The sequence below is a fragment of the Meles meles genome, chromosome 17 (assembly GCF_922984935.1).
Source record: "Meles meles chromosome 17, mMelMel3.1 paternal haplotype, whole genome shotgun sequence".
NCBI classification, from domain to species: Eukaryota; Metazoa; Chordata; class Mammalia; order Carnivora; family Mustelidae; genus Meles; species Meles meles.
The window spans coordinates 44,866,896-44,879,587 of record NC_060082.1 but is presented as its reverse complement, the minus strand read 5'-3'; the positions used below and the strand labels follow the sequence as shown (position 1 = coordinate 44,879,587).

The window sequence follows — 12,692 nt, the reverse complement described above, 5'->3', positions numbered from 1 at the left end:
ATCCCAGGACCCTGCGATCACGACCTGAGCCCAAGGCAGAGGCTTAACCCACTGAGCCACCCAGGCACCCTCCCTCACTATTTTATCTTATTTTATTTTTCCTTCCCTTCTACTAAATTCACCTGTTTTGTTTCTTAAATTCCTCCTTCCTTGACTTTCTCGATGCTGTTCTAACTTATGCCTTCTCAGTCCACACGGACTTGTCCTTCTCTGCCTTTTACCTTAAGCTATTGTTTTTTTTTTTAAATCTTGAAGTCTGTACTTTTCCTTGACAGTCTCACCCACATGCAAGATTTTAATGATGACTTTTGTGCTGATAACACCTAAATCAAAGCACATACGAATCTTCAGGAAAGAAGCAACATATAAACAAATAAAGGCTACCTGCCACACATGTGAGTTCCTGCAGACTTCTCTCAGGAGCTCCTGACTCCTTCACTGCCTGAGACAACTCTGGTGCATTGTCCTGCAGGGAACTCAACTTACTGTGGCCACCTGAACTCCCCCTTCCACACAAAACCTGCTTCTTCCAGTAAAAGACAGTTCAGTCTTTTACTTTCGGGGACATGACCAGGCCAGGGCTGTGTAAATGCCATATCCTCTAAATCTCGTTTATTCTGGTTCCTTGTTCTCTCTTGGATCTGATGCCCACCCCCTGCTCACATTTGCCTTTCCGCCAGAACTTTAGTTTGGCTCGCATTGACTTTAACAAGGAAGATGTTGGCAACTGCCTTTTAAGCCTCACCCTGCCTTCAGTCTGGCACTCCCCAAACCATTCTCTGCATGGTGACTTGTATCATTTTTAAAAATGCTCTTCATGGTATTTAGTAAAAAATTCCAGATCTTCATGACTCATTCCCAGCTTCACTATATGGACTCCTTTCTCCCATTTCCCAGGATAGGCATTACTCTCCAGTCGGATTGAATATGGTGGGTCACCAGAGCCTGCCCACCTGAACATCCTCTCCTTGCATTTGTACTTACTGATTCCTCTTCTGGAACCATCCCTATGCCCCAATTCACCCTGGTTCCTGCTGATCATCCAACAAGGTTCCGTGAGTCTTTCTACCTCAGGAAGCCTTTCCTGAGCTAGCTGTCCTTCCCAGATGATATATTAATTTTTGTTACAATTATCACATTTTATTAAAGTGATTAATTTACTTTGTTTGCCTTTCGAGTTGGTGGTGAAGAGTAAGAAACAGAATTCTGTCTTATTTCTGTATTCCTAATGCCCACAACTGCATGAGGCACGTAATTGTTATTCAATAACGGCTATTGAATGAATGAGTTGTGGACAGATGGCTGCCTGGAGCTCCAGGTTGATATTCTGTTATTTCAGTCAACTTGCTGGGGGGAACACACTTCTTTCTCAGTAGTCCAAGTGTAAGTTCAGAGACGATGCTTCTTGGACATGTCCCTGGGCATGCGCTAACTGCTGAATTAATCACTGTGGCCAGGGAGCTGTGAGACTCTTACTGTCCAGGTAGGAATTTTGTGTCGATTCTTAGAGAGAGGGAGGGTCAGTCCTATATGTGCTGTATAAACTGAGAGGGGGCAGGGAAGTTCATCGGAGGATAGGACGCTGGGGAGGCAGACATAGCAATGTTCGCCGTCGTGTGTGCAAACAACGTAGGCATTGGGGAGAGCTGGGGCTACATGCTGCCCCACGTGGCTGGCTGAGGCAGCTGGGACAATCTCTTCAGTCTAAGCTTTTTCTTTTCTTTTTTTAAAATTTAATTTTATTGTTTCAGTGTTCCAAGATTCATTGTTTATGCACCACACCCAGTGCTCCATGCAATACATGCCCTCCTTAATGTCCACCACCAGGCTCATCTAACCTCCCACCTCCCTCCCCTCCAAACCCTTGGTTTGTTTCTCAGAGTCCACAGTCTCTCATGGTTCATCTCACCCTCCGATTTACCCCAATTCACTTTTCTTTCCTTTCCCTACTGTCCTCCATGTCCTTATGCTCTACAAGTAAGTGAAACCATACGATAACTGACTCTCTCTGCTTGACTTATTTCAGTCTCAGCTCTTACCACTGCTGTCTTAGTCTGCTCGAGCTGCTATGACATATTCCACAGGCTGGCTGGATTCTTTTTTTTTTTTTTTAGATTTTATTTATTTGACAGAGAGAGATCACAAGTAGATAGAGAGGCAGGCAGAGAGAGAGAGAGAGAGGGAAGCAGGCTCCCTGCTGAGCAGAGAGCCCCATGTAGGACTCGATCCCAGGACCCCGAGATCATGACCTGAGCCGAAGGCAGCGGCTTAACCCACTGAGCCACTCAGGTGCCCCAGCTGGCTGGATTCTTAACAATGGAAAATTACTCCTCACAATTTTGGAGACTGGGAAGTCTCAGTTCAAGGTGCTGGCCGATTTGGAGTCTGGTGAGGTCTGCTTCCTGATTCACAGATAACCTGTGTCCTTGTGTCTTTGCGCGCAGCGTGTCCTCACTTGGCAGAAGGGTTGACGGAGGGCACTGGGGCTCCTTTTACAAGAGTACTAATCCTGTTCCAGAGAGTTCTATCCCATGACCTAATCACCTCGAAGGCTCCCTCTCCTAATACTATCACATGGGGATTAGATTTCAACATACAAACTAGTGGGGGAACGCAGACACAGTCTCTGGCAACTTCTTCTTGTATCCAAGGCTTTAACCACACTGCACATAAAACTCACTGAGGATATGCTGAATACACAGGCCCTCCTTATCTCTGAGCCCTTAACCTAGACAGCCTTTGGTGGGAGAACACGTTCTCTCTTGTTCTCCTTCCCCTCTTTCTAGACTAATGTACTCAGTTTCTCTCCCATTTCTTGGTTATTAAAGAGAAGCAGGGACTTTTGGGGGATCTTTTTGCTTTATCAGAGAAAGTATGGAGAGTTTCAGCTTCTGGGGGAGAAAATATTTTTATTACAACAAATAATGAATTAATATTTGTCTAACATATTATTTGTTGAATGATAGAAATATTTTTTTTTCACTCCAGGAGTAAGACTATATACCCCTGTCAGTTTCACTTAATGACATCATTCATTCACTAAATGACATTTGGACCAGCACCAGGTCGTGATGGCACAGTGTCCATGTCATACAAAGTACTGCATCTTCAGTGAGAAAGGAAATATCCTCGGGAAGCTGGTGCAGAAACAACATCGCAGAAGCGATGTCGGGAAAGGCAGTAAGTAGTTACTCAGCATGCCAGGAAACGCTAACATTCGTTTATGGGATCCTCCCAGAAATAATGAACTTTGGCCGTCTCCCTTGTGATACCTGCAGACATCTATGCTTAGAAAAGAAACTTCTCCATCATCTTGACATGCCCTTCGATGGCCTCCAGAAACTGAAGTTTGAACTTTGTTTCTTGGCATCGTTAAGTGGCTCCTATGAAAGTTGCCCTGATGCGCTCAGTTCAGCATTAGAACAGCACTCCTGGGCTGCTTTGCTCTATCTGCAGTCATTTATCCAAACTGAGAGAGCAGGGATGTGAGTGTTGCTGAAATACGTGTGTACTGACGCTCTGTACAGGCATAGGCTCTTTCTGTCCATGGAACAGTGGGCAGAGGAAGAGAACCAGCAAAATATTATGCACATTTATTGACTAACAAATGGGACAAGGAGAAAATGCAGAAATTAACCTTTGAGTTCTTATTTTTATGATTATCTATCTATCTATCTATCTATATGTATATCTCAGGTTGAATGAACCTATTTACACTGACTGATCATTTGAAGATTGTAATCATTGTGTTCTCATGGAATAGCTTTCTAAATAATTGCATTTTTTTTTTTTTTTGCATTAAATGTGTCGCATGGCTATTTCTAACCGGTATGCTTTTCTGAACAAAGCTTTAACTAGAAGTGCTGTGGCTGATTTTTCCTCCACTTGATGACATACTGACACCGCGTGAGTTTGGTGAAATCTCTTACCCTTTCTGGTCTTGCTTTTATTGTCCTCAAATTGACAAACCCTCTACTGATGCCACTGGGTAATGAAAACAATGAGCCAAGGATGGGCATGGATTGGGAAGAGAAGCTATGAATGTAATGGTTAATTATGAGACAGAGGGCAGAATAAAAACAGAAACCAATAACCTCAGATTAGATTCTAAGCCAGTAATAAGGAGCAGCTAGGATAAAAACTAGATATGAGCTGCAGTGATGAAAGATCAGTTAGAACAGATACCCTGAACAGACCAGAAACTAAGTCTACTGCTGGGCTCTTTTAAATAGCAACATTGACAATTGACATTTGTCCAACACTTGCTATGCGTAGGTGCTGTGCTAAGAGATTATCCTAGGTCATGCATGCATTTATTCATCAACTATTAATCAAGCACCTATGACATACCATGAGCAGTACATTATCTCATTTACCCTACAACAACTTTGTGAAGATCGTTGTACTGTTATTTTAAGATCATTTAACAGATGAGGACACTTAGCAACTGAGAGCTTAAGTAACTGGCTTGAAGTCCTTCAGCTAGTCCTGGAGGTTCTGGGACTCTAATCCAATTCTGATAGCCAAGCCTGAGCTCGTAACTGCTGTTCTGCACCATATTCATGAGCTTTGCACACACCTTTAACGGAATATAGGAACCTAGAAGAGGAAAGACATTGAGTTTTTTTTTTAAATTTATTTTTATTTATTTCTTTTCAGTGTAACAGAATTCATTGTTTATGCACCACACCCAGTGCTCCATGCAATACGTGCCCTCCTTAATACCCACCACCTGGTTCCCCCAACCTCCTCCCCCCCGCCCCTTCAAAACCCTCAGATTGTTTTTCAGAGTCCATAGTCTCTCATGGTTCATCTCCCCCCACTTCCCCATTTAACAGGCACCTTGATGTTCGTCTGTATATCATTTCGGTTCACCCGCATTACAGCCCTGTGGGGGGACTTTCAAGATTTCATTTTAAAGATGAGGAAACTGGGTCTCCTAGATATTGAGTGATCTCCGCTCCCCCCCCATCCCCTCCCCCGACCCTCTGAGACACATGGCTGGGAAATGGCATAATTAAAACGAAATCCAAAAGTCAACTCCTATTTTCTTTTCCCTTGGGCCTTTGCTGTTCAAAATGATTGAGGGAAGAATATTTTATAAGGAAATATCAACGGGATGGGGAGGAGGCCGTGCTGACGGCCATGATGGCTGCTTTCCCTTATTCAAAGGGTTTAACCAGACTCTGAGTCACGTGTGTGTGTTAGACATCAGGAAAGGCATCTTGACTCTAAAATACTGGGGTGTGAGGGGCGCCTGGGTAGCTCAGTGGGTTAAAGCCTCTGCCTTCGGCTCAGGTCATGATCCCAGGGTCCTGGGATCGAGCCCCACATTGGGTTCTCTGCTCGGCGGGGAGCCTGCTTCCTCCTCTCTCTGTCTGCCTGCCTCTCTGCCCCTTGTAATCTGTCTGTTAAATAAATAAATCTTAAAAAAAAAAAAATACTGGGGTGTGTTTCCATAAGGAGCCTGAAGACCCACCTTCACTGGAGAGCCAACACTTCCTGCCCCAGGTAAACTGAGAGAATGTCACTAGGCTCCTGGGTCCCTATAGTGTCTTATGCAACAGAGAATCTGAATCCAGCAGGAGAGCTTGGAACACCAGGGCTCTGCAAATGCAACAAGCTGAACGTGAATGAGGACTTGGCCTGAGTCTCCCTGGCTTAGATCCTGCTTCACCTGCAGGGGCAGATGCTTTCTAGAGATTCTTTCCAGCTCATCAGTCAGGTGTCTGAATGTCTGCTCTTGTTCAGAATGAGTCTCTTAAACATTTCCAGCAAATGGCAGAAGTGATCTGGGGGGTACAGGGTACATGCGTGTGACTGTGTAAGTGTGTGTGTGTCTATTTGTCCCATTCCAGGTGTGAAATTTCTTTGAAGTCTCATGCTTCATAGTAAAAATTAATGCAGATTTGAATTGCATTCCTTAATACTCAATAATATAATATTTGTATTCGTTTAAAATTAAAATACATTTTAAAATTGCTTATACATTAAAACTGGTGCCTATCCTGCGGCGTCCTACACACCCTTCCTGCAGGTGCTCTGTCGTGAGAAGTACTGGCTGTGCTTTGTTGAAGTCTAGTTCTGGTGATCTTATCTTAATCCACTCTTTTCGTCCTAGGTAGTATTTGACATAATTTCCCTTGATCTCCTGGCTTCGTGCAGGGAGGGGGAGCACTGGACTAAGAACCTGTGCATTTCCCAGAAGTGACGGATCCTCAACTAATCCCTTCCTGATGACTTGTGCAGAACTGTTCCTAGGCACTTTATAGCATTTCCACGGAACCAACAGTTAATATTTATTGAGCATTTACTATATGCCAAACACTTGGGAAGTGTTAATTTCATTAGAACCTTGTAATAACACTGTGAGGTCACTTCTGTTATTGTCCTCGTCTTACAGATGATGACAAGGAGACACAGAACGACTTGCCACATGTACGCAGCCAGTGGATCGTGAAGCGGGGAGCTGAGATTCACTCCCAGACAGGCTTATTCTGGGGCCGCCGGAATAAGGTGTCCTGCTCCTCTGGGGAATTTGTGTCCTATTAGACTCGCTGGCTCGGAGAACGCTCTGCGGTGACAGTGCTCTATGTCATGTAGTGGCTGTGTGAGTCACCACCACCTGCTGGCCCTTGAGGTGAGGTTAGAAGTCACAGCGGCATCTGTCTGCCACCCACTCATCCTGGTCCGGGGGCATCAATAAAATGGGGGCTGGTAAAGTGAGGGAAAGGTAGGCCATGTCTACCAGTCCAGGGCTGCTAGGGAAGACTAGAGCCATTCTCTTTCTTGAGTGAAGTACTTCGTGGCTCTTGGCAGCAGAGAAGGATACGGGGGTGGGCGGGGAGGGCAGCTTTGCAGGCAGTCAGGTAGGTGACATTGCAAGGAGTGTGCCTACACAGTGCTCCTTGGTCCTGGAGGAAATCGGCTTTGTACCCAAACCTCCACTTCTAAGAGCCACAGTCCCGGGACTGGCAGGAGGCTGATGGTGCCTGGGCCAGGCTAATCGTCGCTGGCGCTCAGACCGTGTTTTCCTGGCTCACATTCTTCCTGATAACTGGAACTGCTGACTGGCACATGGGTTCGGCTCCTAACCTGACACCCGTCGTACCTGGAGGACGGGGCAAAGCCTTGGCGGCCAATGACCGGCTGAGTCCATGAGTCCCCAGTCTCCAAGGCTGGCTCTGAGTGGGGGCTTTGCTGGAGTAAAGAGGCTGCTCTGCCTGAAACCTTCACCCTTTGACTCATTCTTAGAGTCAGAGGTAGGAGAGGCTTGCTGACTAAAAGAGCCTTCACATCTCGGACGTGGTTGGAAATGCAGCTGCGGACATTAGCCATTCATGCTCACTGACAAAGAGGTGCTTTGTTTTTTTTAAATTGTGATTTAATGTCCTTCCCCCCCATCATCCCATTGGAGCATGTGTCTTTTTTTTTTTTTAAAGATTTTATTTATTTACTTCACAGAAAGAGAGAGAGAGATCACAAGTAGGCAGAGAGGCAGGCAGAGAGAGAGGGGGAAGCAGGCTCCCTGCTGAGCGGAGAGCCTGATGCCAGGCCTGATCCCAGGGGCCTGATCTGAGATCATGACCTGAGCCGAAGGCAGAGGCTTAACCCACTGAGCCACCCAGGCGCCCCTGGAGCGTGTCTCTTAAGTATACATAGGGACCTCCGTTGAACAAGGTGTGCAGATCATTTGAATCTGTTTCTGTCTCGTCTCCACATGCCATCCTTTAACCGCTCTCTGGTCAGTCCCGTGAACTTACTGACTCAACATTCTCTTTTCATTTCTCTAGAAACTATCCCAAAGTTTAGTCTTATGCTCAGTATATGACAACTACTAGGTAGAATCAGACGGTTAGACTGTTGCTGCTGTCAGTGCGAGGTGTCCACTCACTTATAAAAAACTTTGCTGAGCCTGTGTTGTATGTCAGGCACCGTGCTGGGCACCACGGGCAGGTGTAGCATGGAATGAAGCACAGCTGGGCAGGGTGCCCATGGAGCTTCAAGTTCATCTAGGTGTCCAGTAACAGCTGCGTTTCCACCCTGCTTGTTCCTCTGAGCATGCGTTCCTGTGCACTCCCACCTTCCACGCAGGCAGAAGCAAACCCTTAGAATCAAGTCCCGTACCAAATGCTTCCCAATCTCCAGCCAGTGGAACTTGCCAGGCTATTCCATGGAGAATTCTCCACAGCTGGTGGCCATCTGTGCTCGTCTCTACCTCACTCTCCCTTTCTAAAGGGAGAGGTGTCCTTGCTCTTAGCTGGGTTCCCTTTTTGCTCCTATACTCCGGATCCCATCTATCCAGCCTCTTTGGGGATTTCCTCCTTCAGCATCTGTGTTTCTATTCTGTATCTCCATGGGAATCAACATGGGATTCCCTTCTGTCTTGTCCACACTAACCTGGTTTTGCCATGCTGAGTGTCCCGTAGCAACCCTAGCGACTGTCCCTGTTCTTCACATCTGGGCTTCTAGACAGAGGGGTTTTCCTGGCAGTCTCCTTTTCCTTACTTTCCATTCTCTGCACAAGTGACTTCTGTGCTGAATTCCTCGTTGCCCATCGTTCCATTGAAATCGTTCCGGTTATGATCATCAAATCTCCTGGCTGTCAAATCCACTGACGTGGAGAACACTTCCCGCTGGTGGCCTGTCTCAACATTTCCCTGAAGGTCGGCATGGTTGACCACTCTCCCATTTTGGAGCCATCCCCTGCCCTGGCTCCTGGCACACCATCCACCCCTGGCTCTCTGCCTGCCTTCCCGGCCCCTCCCTCTTCTCCTTCATGGGCTCCCCTTCGGTATCCAGCTCTTACACGTCAGTGTTTCTCAGAGCTCCTTTCTAGGACCTGTCTTCTAATTCCCAGCACTGTTCAGGCAACACTACCCATGCCTGTGCCTTCAATCACCCCGTCTCCCTCCTCAGACCTCTGTCTTGAGCTCTAGACTCTTAGCTTCTGCTACTTCTTGACCACTCTTACTGCTGCCCACAGGTCCCTTGGTTAGCAAGTCCAACACAGAAGGTGTCATCTCCCCCACCAAACTGGCTCCTCTCCTGAGATTATTACCCTCTCCCCCCCACCAAAGGCAGCGTGGTCCCCTCTCAACAGCCTGGAAACTTGGAATTGTCCTTCATTTCTCTTTCTTCATTTTCTACATTTAACAGAGTATCATTTCATGTTGATTCTGTTTTATAAACAAAAATACATACATATGTGTGTGTGTGTGTGTGTGTGTGTGTATGTATTTTATTTAAATATACACATAGTCTGTGTCTATATATTTTATTTCTCCCCTCTTCTCCATGTCTGAATGTCTGATGCCCCACTGGACTGAAAGCTTCTACAGGGAGGGATTATATGTTATTTATCTTTATCTTCTATGCCCGTGACAGTCTGAGCATATAGTGGATGTTTAATAAACATTTATTTAGTGAATGAATGACTTCTGGAATCTTATTTCCAGAAGAGCAGACTGAGCATTTAACCAATCTTGGACACTCTGAGGTGTTCCTATCCCTTTTAGCATAATTGTTGCCTATGAGTGCATAATTGTTGCTGACATGACGACACATTTGGATCAAGTATTGATTAAAAATAATGTTAGTTGATTTTTTTCTTTAAAAATAACATGTTTATTATAGAAGAGTTAGGAAAGATGGATAAGGAAGAAGAGAAAAATCCTCCACCATCCCATGATCCAGACCAATAATTACTGTTAACCTGTTGGATAAGGCCTCTCAGTCTGTTTTCTAAATTTTTACTTTTAGGAAAGGAATGGGGTCAAGCCTGGGGCACGTCTCCACCGCTGGGCTGTCCCTTGCAAGAGTAGGCAGTCACTGAATCATAGCGCTCACGTATTCCTGGCCAGCCTGACCTGGAGCCAGGTGGGTGTTCGCATCTATCAGCACTAGTCCTGTGGGGAGAGAGTAACAACATTACTAGCAGCGATGATACTCTTGTTAGACAGGTGTCAGACCAGGATAGTTTCTCCTATGTGAAGCAAGAATTTTGTCAGTGGCCTGGCATTTGGAAAGGGGAAGAGAGACTGGGAAAGGAAATTCACATCAATTAGCCAGCGGCCTGGGCTCCAAGTCCAGTGAAGAGTTGGAATGGAGAGCAGGAATTGGGCATGAGGATAGGACACCTGGGGAAGGGGATAATGTGAAGACTATAGCTGTTCCAGCATTCAGAAGCCTATGGGATCATGCAAGGGCCTTGCCACCAGGATTTGGGGTGACAGGACTAATTTTAGCTCACCTCCTGGTGGGGACAAACTGCTATGGTACTATCTAGCTGCACAGATTTGGTTAGAAACCAGGAGGAATTGAGCTGCTAGTTTGAAAGATTTAGTAAGTGTAGGTACGTAGGGCTGGGAAAGGCAGAGGTTGATAAGTTCCAAACCTTTGAAGTGGTGAGATCCACCACGATCTATTTCATTCCATGACCCATATACTGTTGTCTGCCATATGTTGATATAGAATAATTAAAGCTAATTAAAATTAATTTTGGTGGATGAGTATTTGAAGAGTTTCATAATAACACTTGAGATAATTAGAGCTGCTTTGGGGTGTCACACAAGGAACATTTGGAATAACTGGGCTAGATGTTTAAACCAGAGAGGTGCAATGGAAGCTAGTAACAGAATGATAATTTTGTCGTTCAAAGAACACTGAATCAGGAAGGAGGACTTCGGGGGCATCCTTAGTATGCTGTTAAACTTGCCCTCTGAAATCAACAACCACCACCTTTCTTTGTAGCATTTGGGAGTTTCTGTGTAAATCCTCCCACCATGATGGATTCCAGATTACCAGTGGTTAACTACTCAATGTTCCTAAGAACATTCCTGAATGTTCTTAATTCAGCTCTTGGAAGCTGGGTGCAATGTAACTTCAGGTTACCACTGTAATCCTGACTGAGCTTCCAGTTAGCTGTGTGGTCTTGGGTAAATCACTTCACTTTTCAGGAACTTAGTTTTATCATCAACCAAGTGAAATCACTAGAATAATCTCAAGGTCCCTTCCAGAGTTAACATTCTAGTAATGTGGAGAGCTGGCGCTCAGGACAGGACTAGCGTCGTGTCATAAGCCAAAAGGGTTACATCAGATTTTCAGGAATATTACCGTGATGTACTGGAACACGTAATTGGATACATGGGCCAATGCCATAATCAGCCCTCTTTTGATTCCTGCAGCTAATGTGTGTGTCCTTCTCTAGTCCCCCTTCTCAGGAGGATTAAAAATGGCAGAACAGCCAATGGCTTACCTGTGGGGGGTTTCTTACCTGTGGTCAGAGATGCTATACCCAGCTGCCAGGCTGGCAGTCAGCTGAAGTCAGCCGAAGCTAGGAGTCAGCTGAAGGACTGAGACAAAATCTTATAGCTTAGGTACATTACATTCTCTGACCATGAAACCCACCAAGGTGGTCTTCCCCGGACCAGTAGTAACATGAGAGTTTAACTTCCTCCTGCTTTTTGAAGTCAAGGACTCTGTCTTTCACAGTTCTGTGTCTCAAGTCCTGGCACATAATAAGCCCTCAGTAAGTGTTTGCTGAAAGAAAGAATAAGTGATTTGGGCCTTTTTAGAGCAAATTCTGAATTCTATTTATTTCCCTCCAGCTTTACTGAGATAGTTGAAATATGACATTATGCAAGCTTAGGGTATCTAACATGACGATGTGCTGAATTTTAAAACAGTGATTCAAAATCGGACATAAGCTTCTCTATGTTTGCCTGAAGAAGTGCATTTTTAAAATGCAAACAATGATTTTCTTTTTGTAATAGAAAACTCAATGCATTTAGTTCAATATCAGTCATTCAATCTGCCTTCCACCTGCTGCCACAACCAGAACCCAACAGAGAGAAACACGAATGAGAAAACCCCGAACCAGACATACCAGGTGATTACTACACACCAGTGAGGGCTCTGTCGGCCTCCTTAAAAGATTTTATTTATTTAAGAGAGAGTGAGAGAGAGGTCATGGGGGGGAGGGGCAGAGGGCGAAGCAGACTTCCTGCTGAGCAGTGAGCCTGATGCGGGGCTCGATCCCAGGACCCTCGGACCAAGACCGGAGCCAAAGGCAAATGTTTAAGCTACTGAGTCACCCAGAGCCCCCTTCCCCTTATCCGCAGTTGAAGTTGAGAGAGGAGGAAACAGACTCAGAGGATGAGCTTTAGAGCCCGCAGCGGCAGAGCCCTGAGTCAACACCCCAGAGGTGGAACGCTTCTCCTGGCCAGGCTGCCTCAGGCTTTCTGCATTTCCTCTCCATGCTGTCTCTGTTCCTTGTTTGCTCTGGGATTTGGATGCAAGTGACATGGGCTCAGCCCCAGGCTCCCACAGGCTTCTGAGCAAATGTGCCCGGGCAGCCCTGTCCCCGACCAACCGACCAACCGAGGTAGTGGGGCTGGACTTCGCCCTCATGAATCAACTCTATGCAGGCTGGCGGTTGCAACAGACACTTGACGGGCTGGAGGTCTGAAGGCCAGGTGAGTCTTGGTATATGTGGCACCTGGACTTTGACATTCCCCAAGAGGAGAGAGACACTCGTGGGCCTGGAGAGGGCTGGAGGGAGCGGCACTGGAGGAATGGGGAAGCCATCGAGCAGGTGCGTGGGGACGCTGGCTCTCTTGCTCTCTTTGTCTTGACTGTGCTGTACTGTTGGATTAGGAAAGGCAGTTTCGCCCTTGCTGGGGCCAGGGAGG

General features: G+C 46.1%; 1 protein-coding gene across 5 annotated transcripts in view; it reads left to right on the top strand.

The window, feature by feature from the left end:
- The first annotated feature begins 6,421 nt into the window (after positions 1-6,421).
- SEC16B (SEC16 homolog B, endoplasmic reticulum export factor) overlaps positions 6,422-12,692 on the top strand; it is a 47,924-nt gene continuing 41,653 nt past the window's right edge. For 2 of the 5 annotated variants that reach the window (XM_045982277.1, XM_045982276.1), the window contains exon 1: positions 6,422-6,640. The gene's annotated coding sequence lies outside the window, so the exon portion shown is untranslated. Of the gene's footprint in view, positions 6,641-12,440; positions 12,596-12,692 lie in introns of those variants that run through there. The other 3 variants (XM_045982274.1, XM_045982278.1, XM_045982275.1) reach the window with 3 other exon arrangements.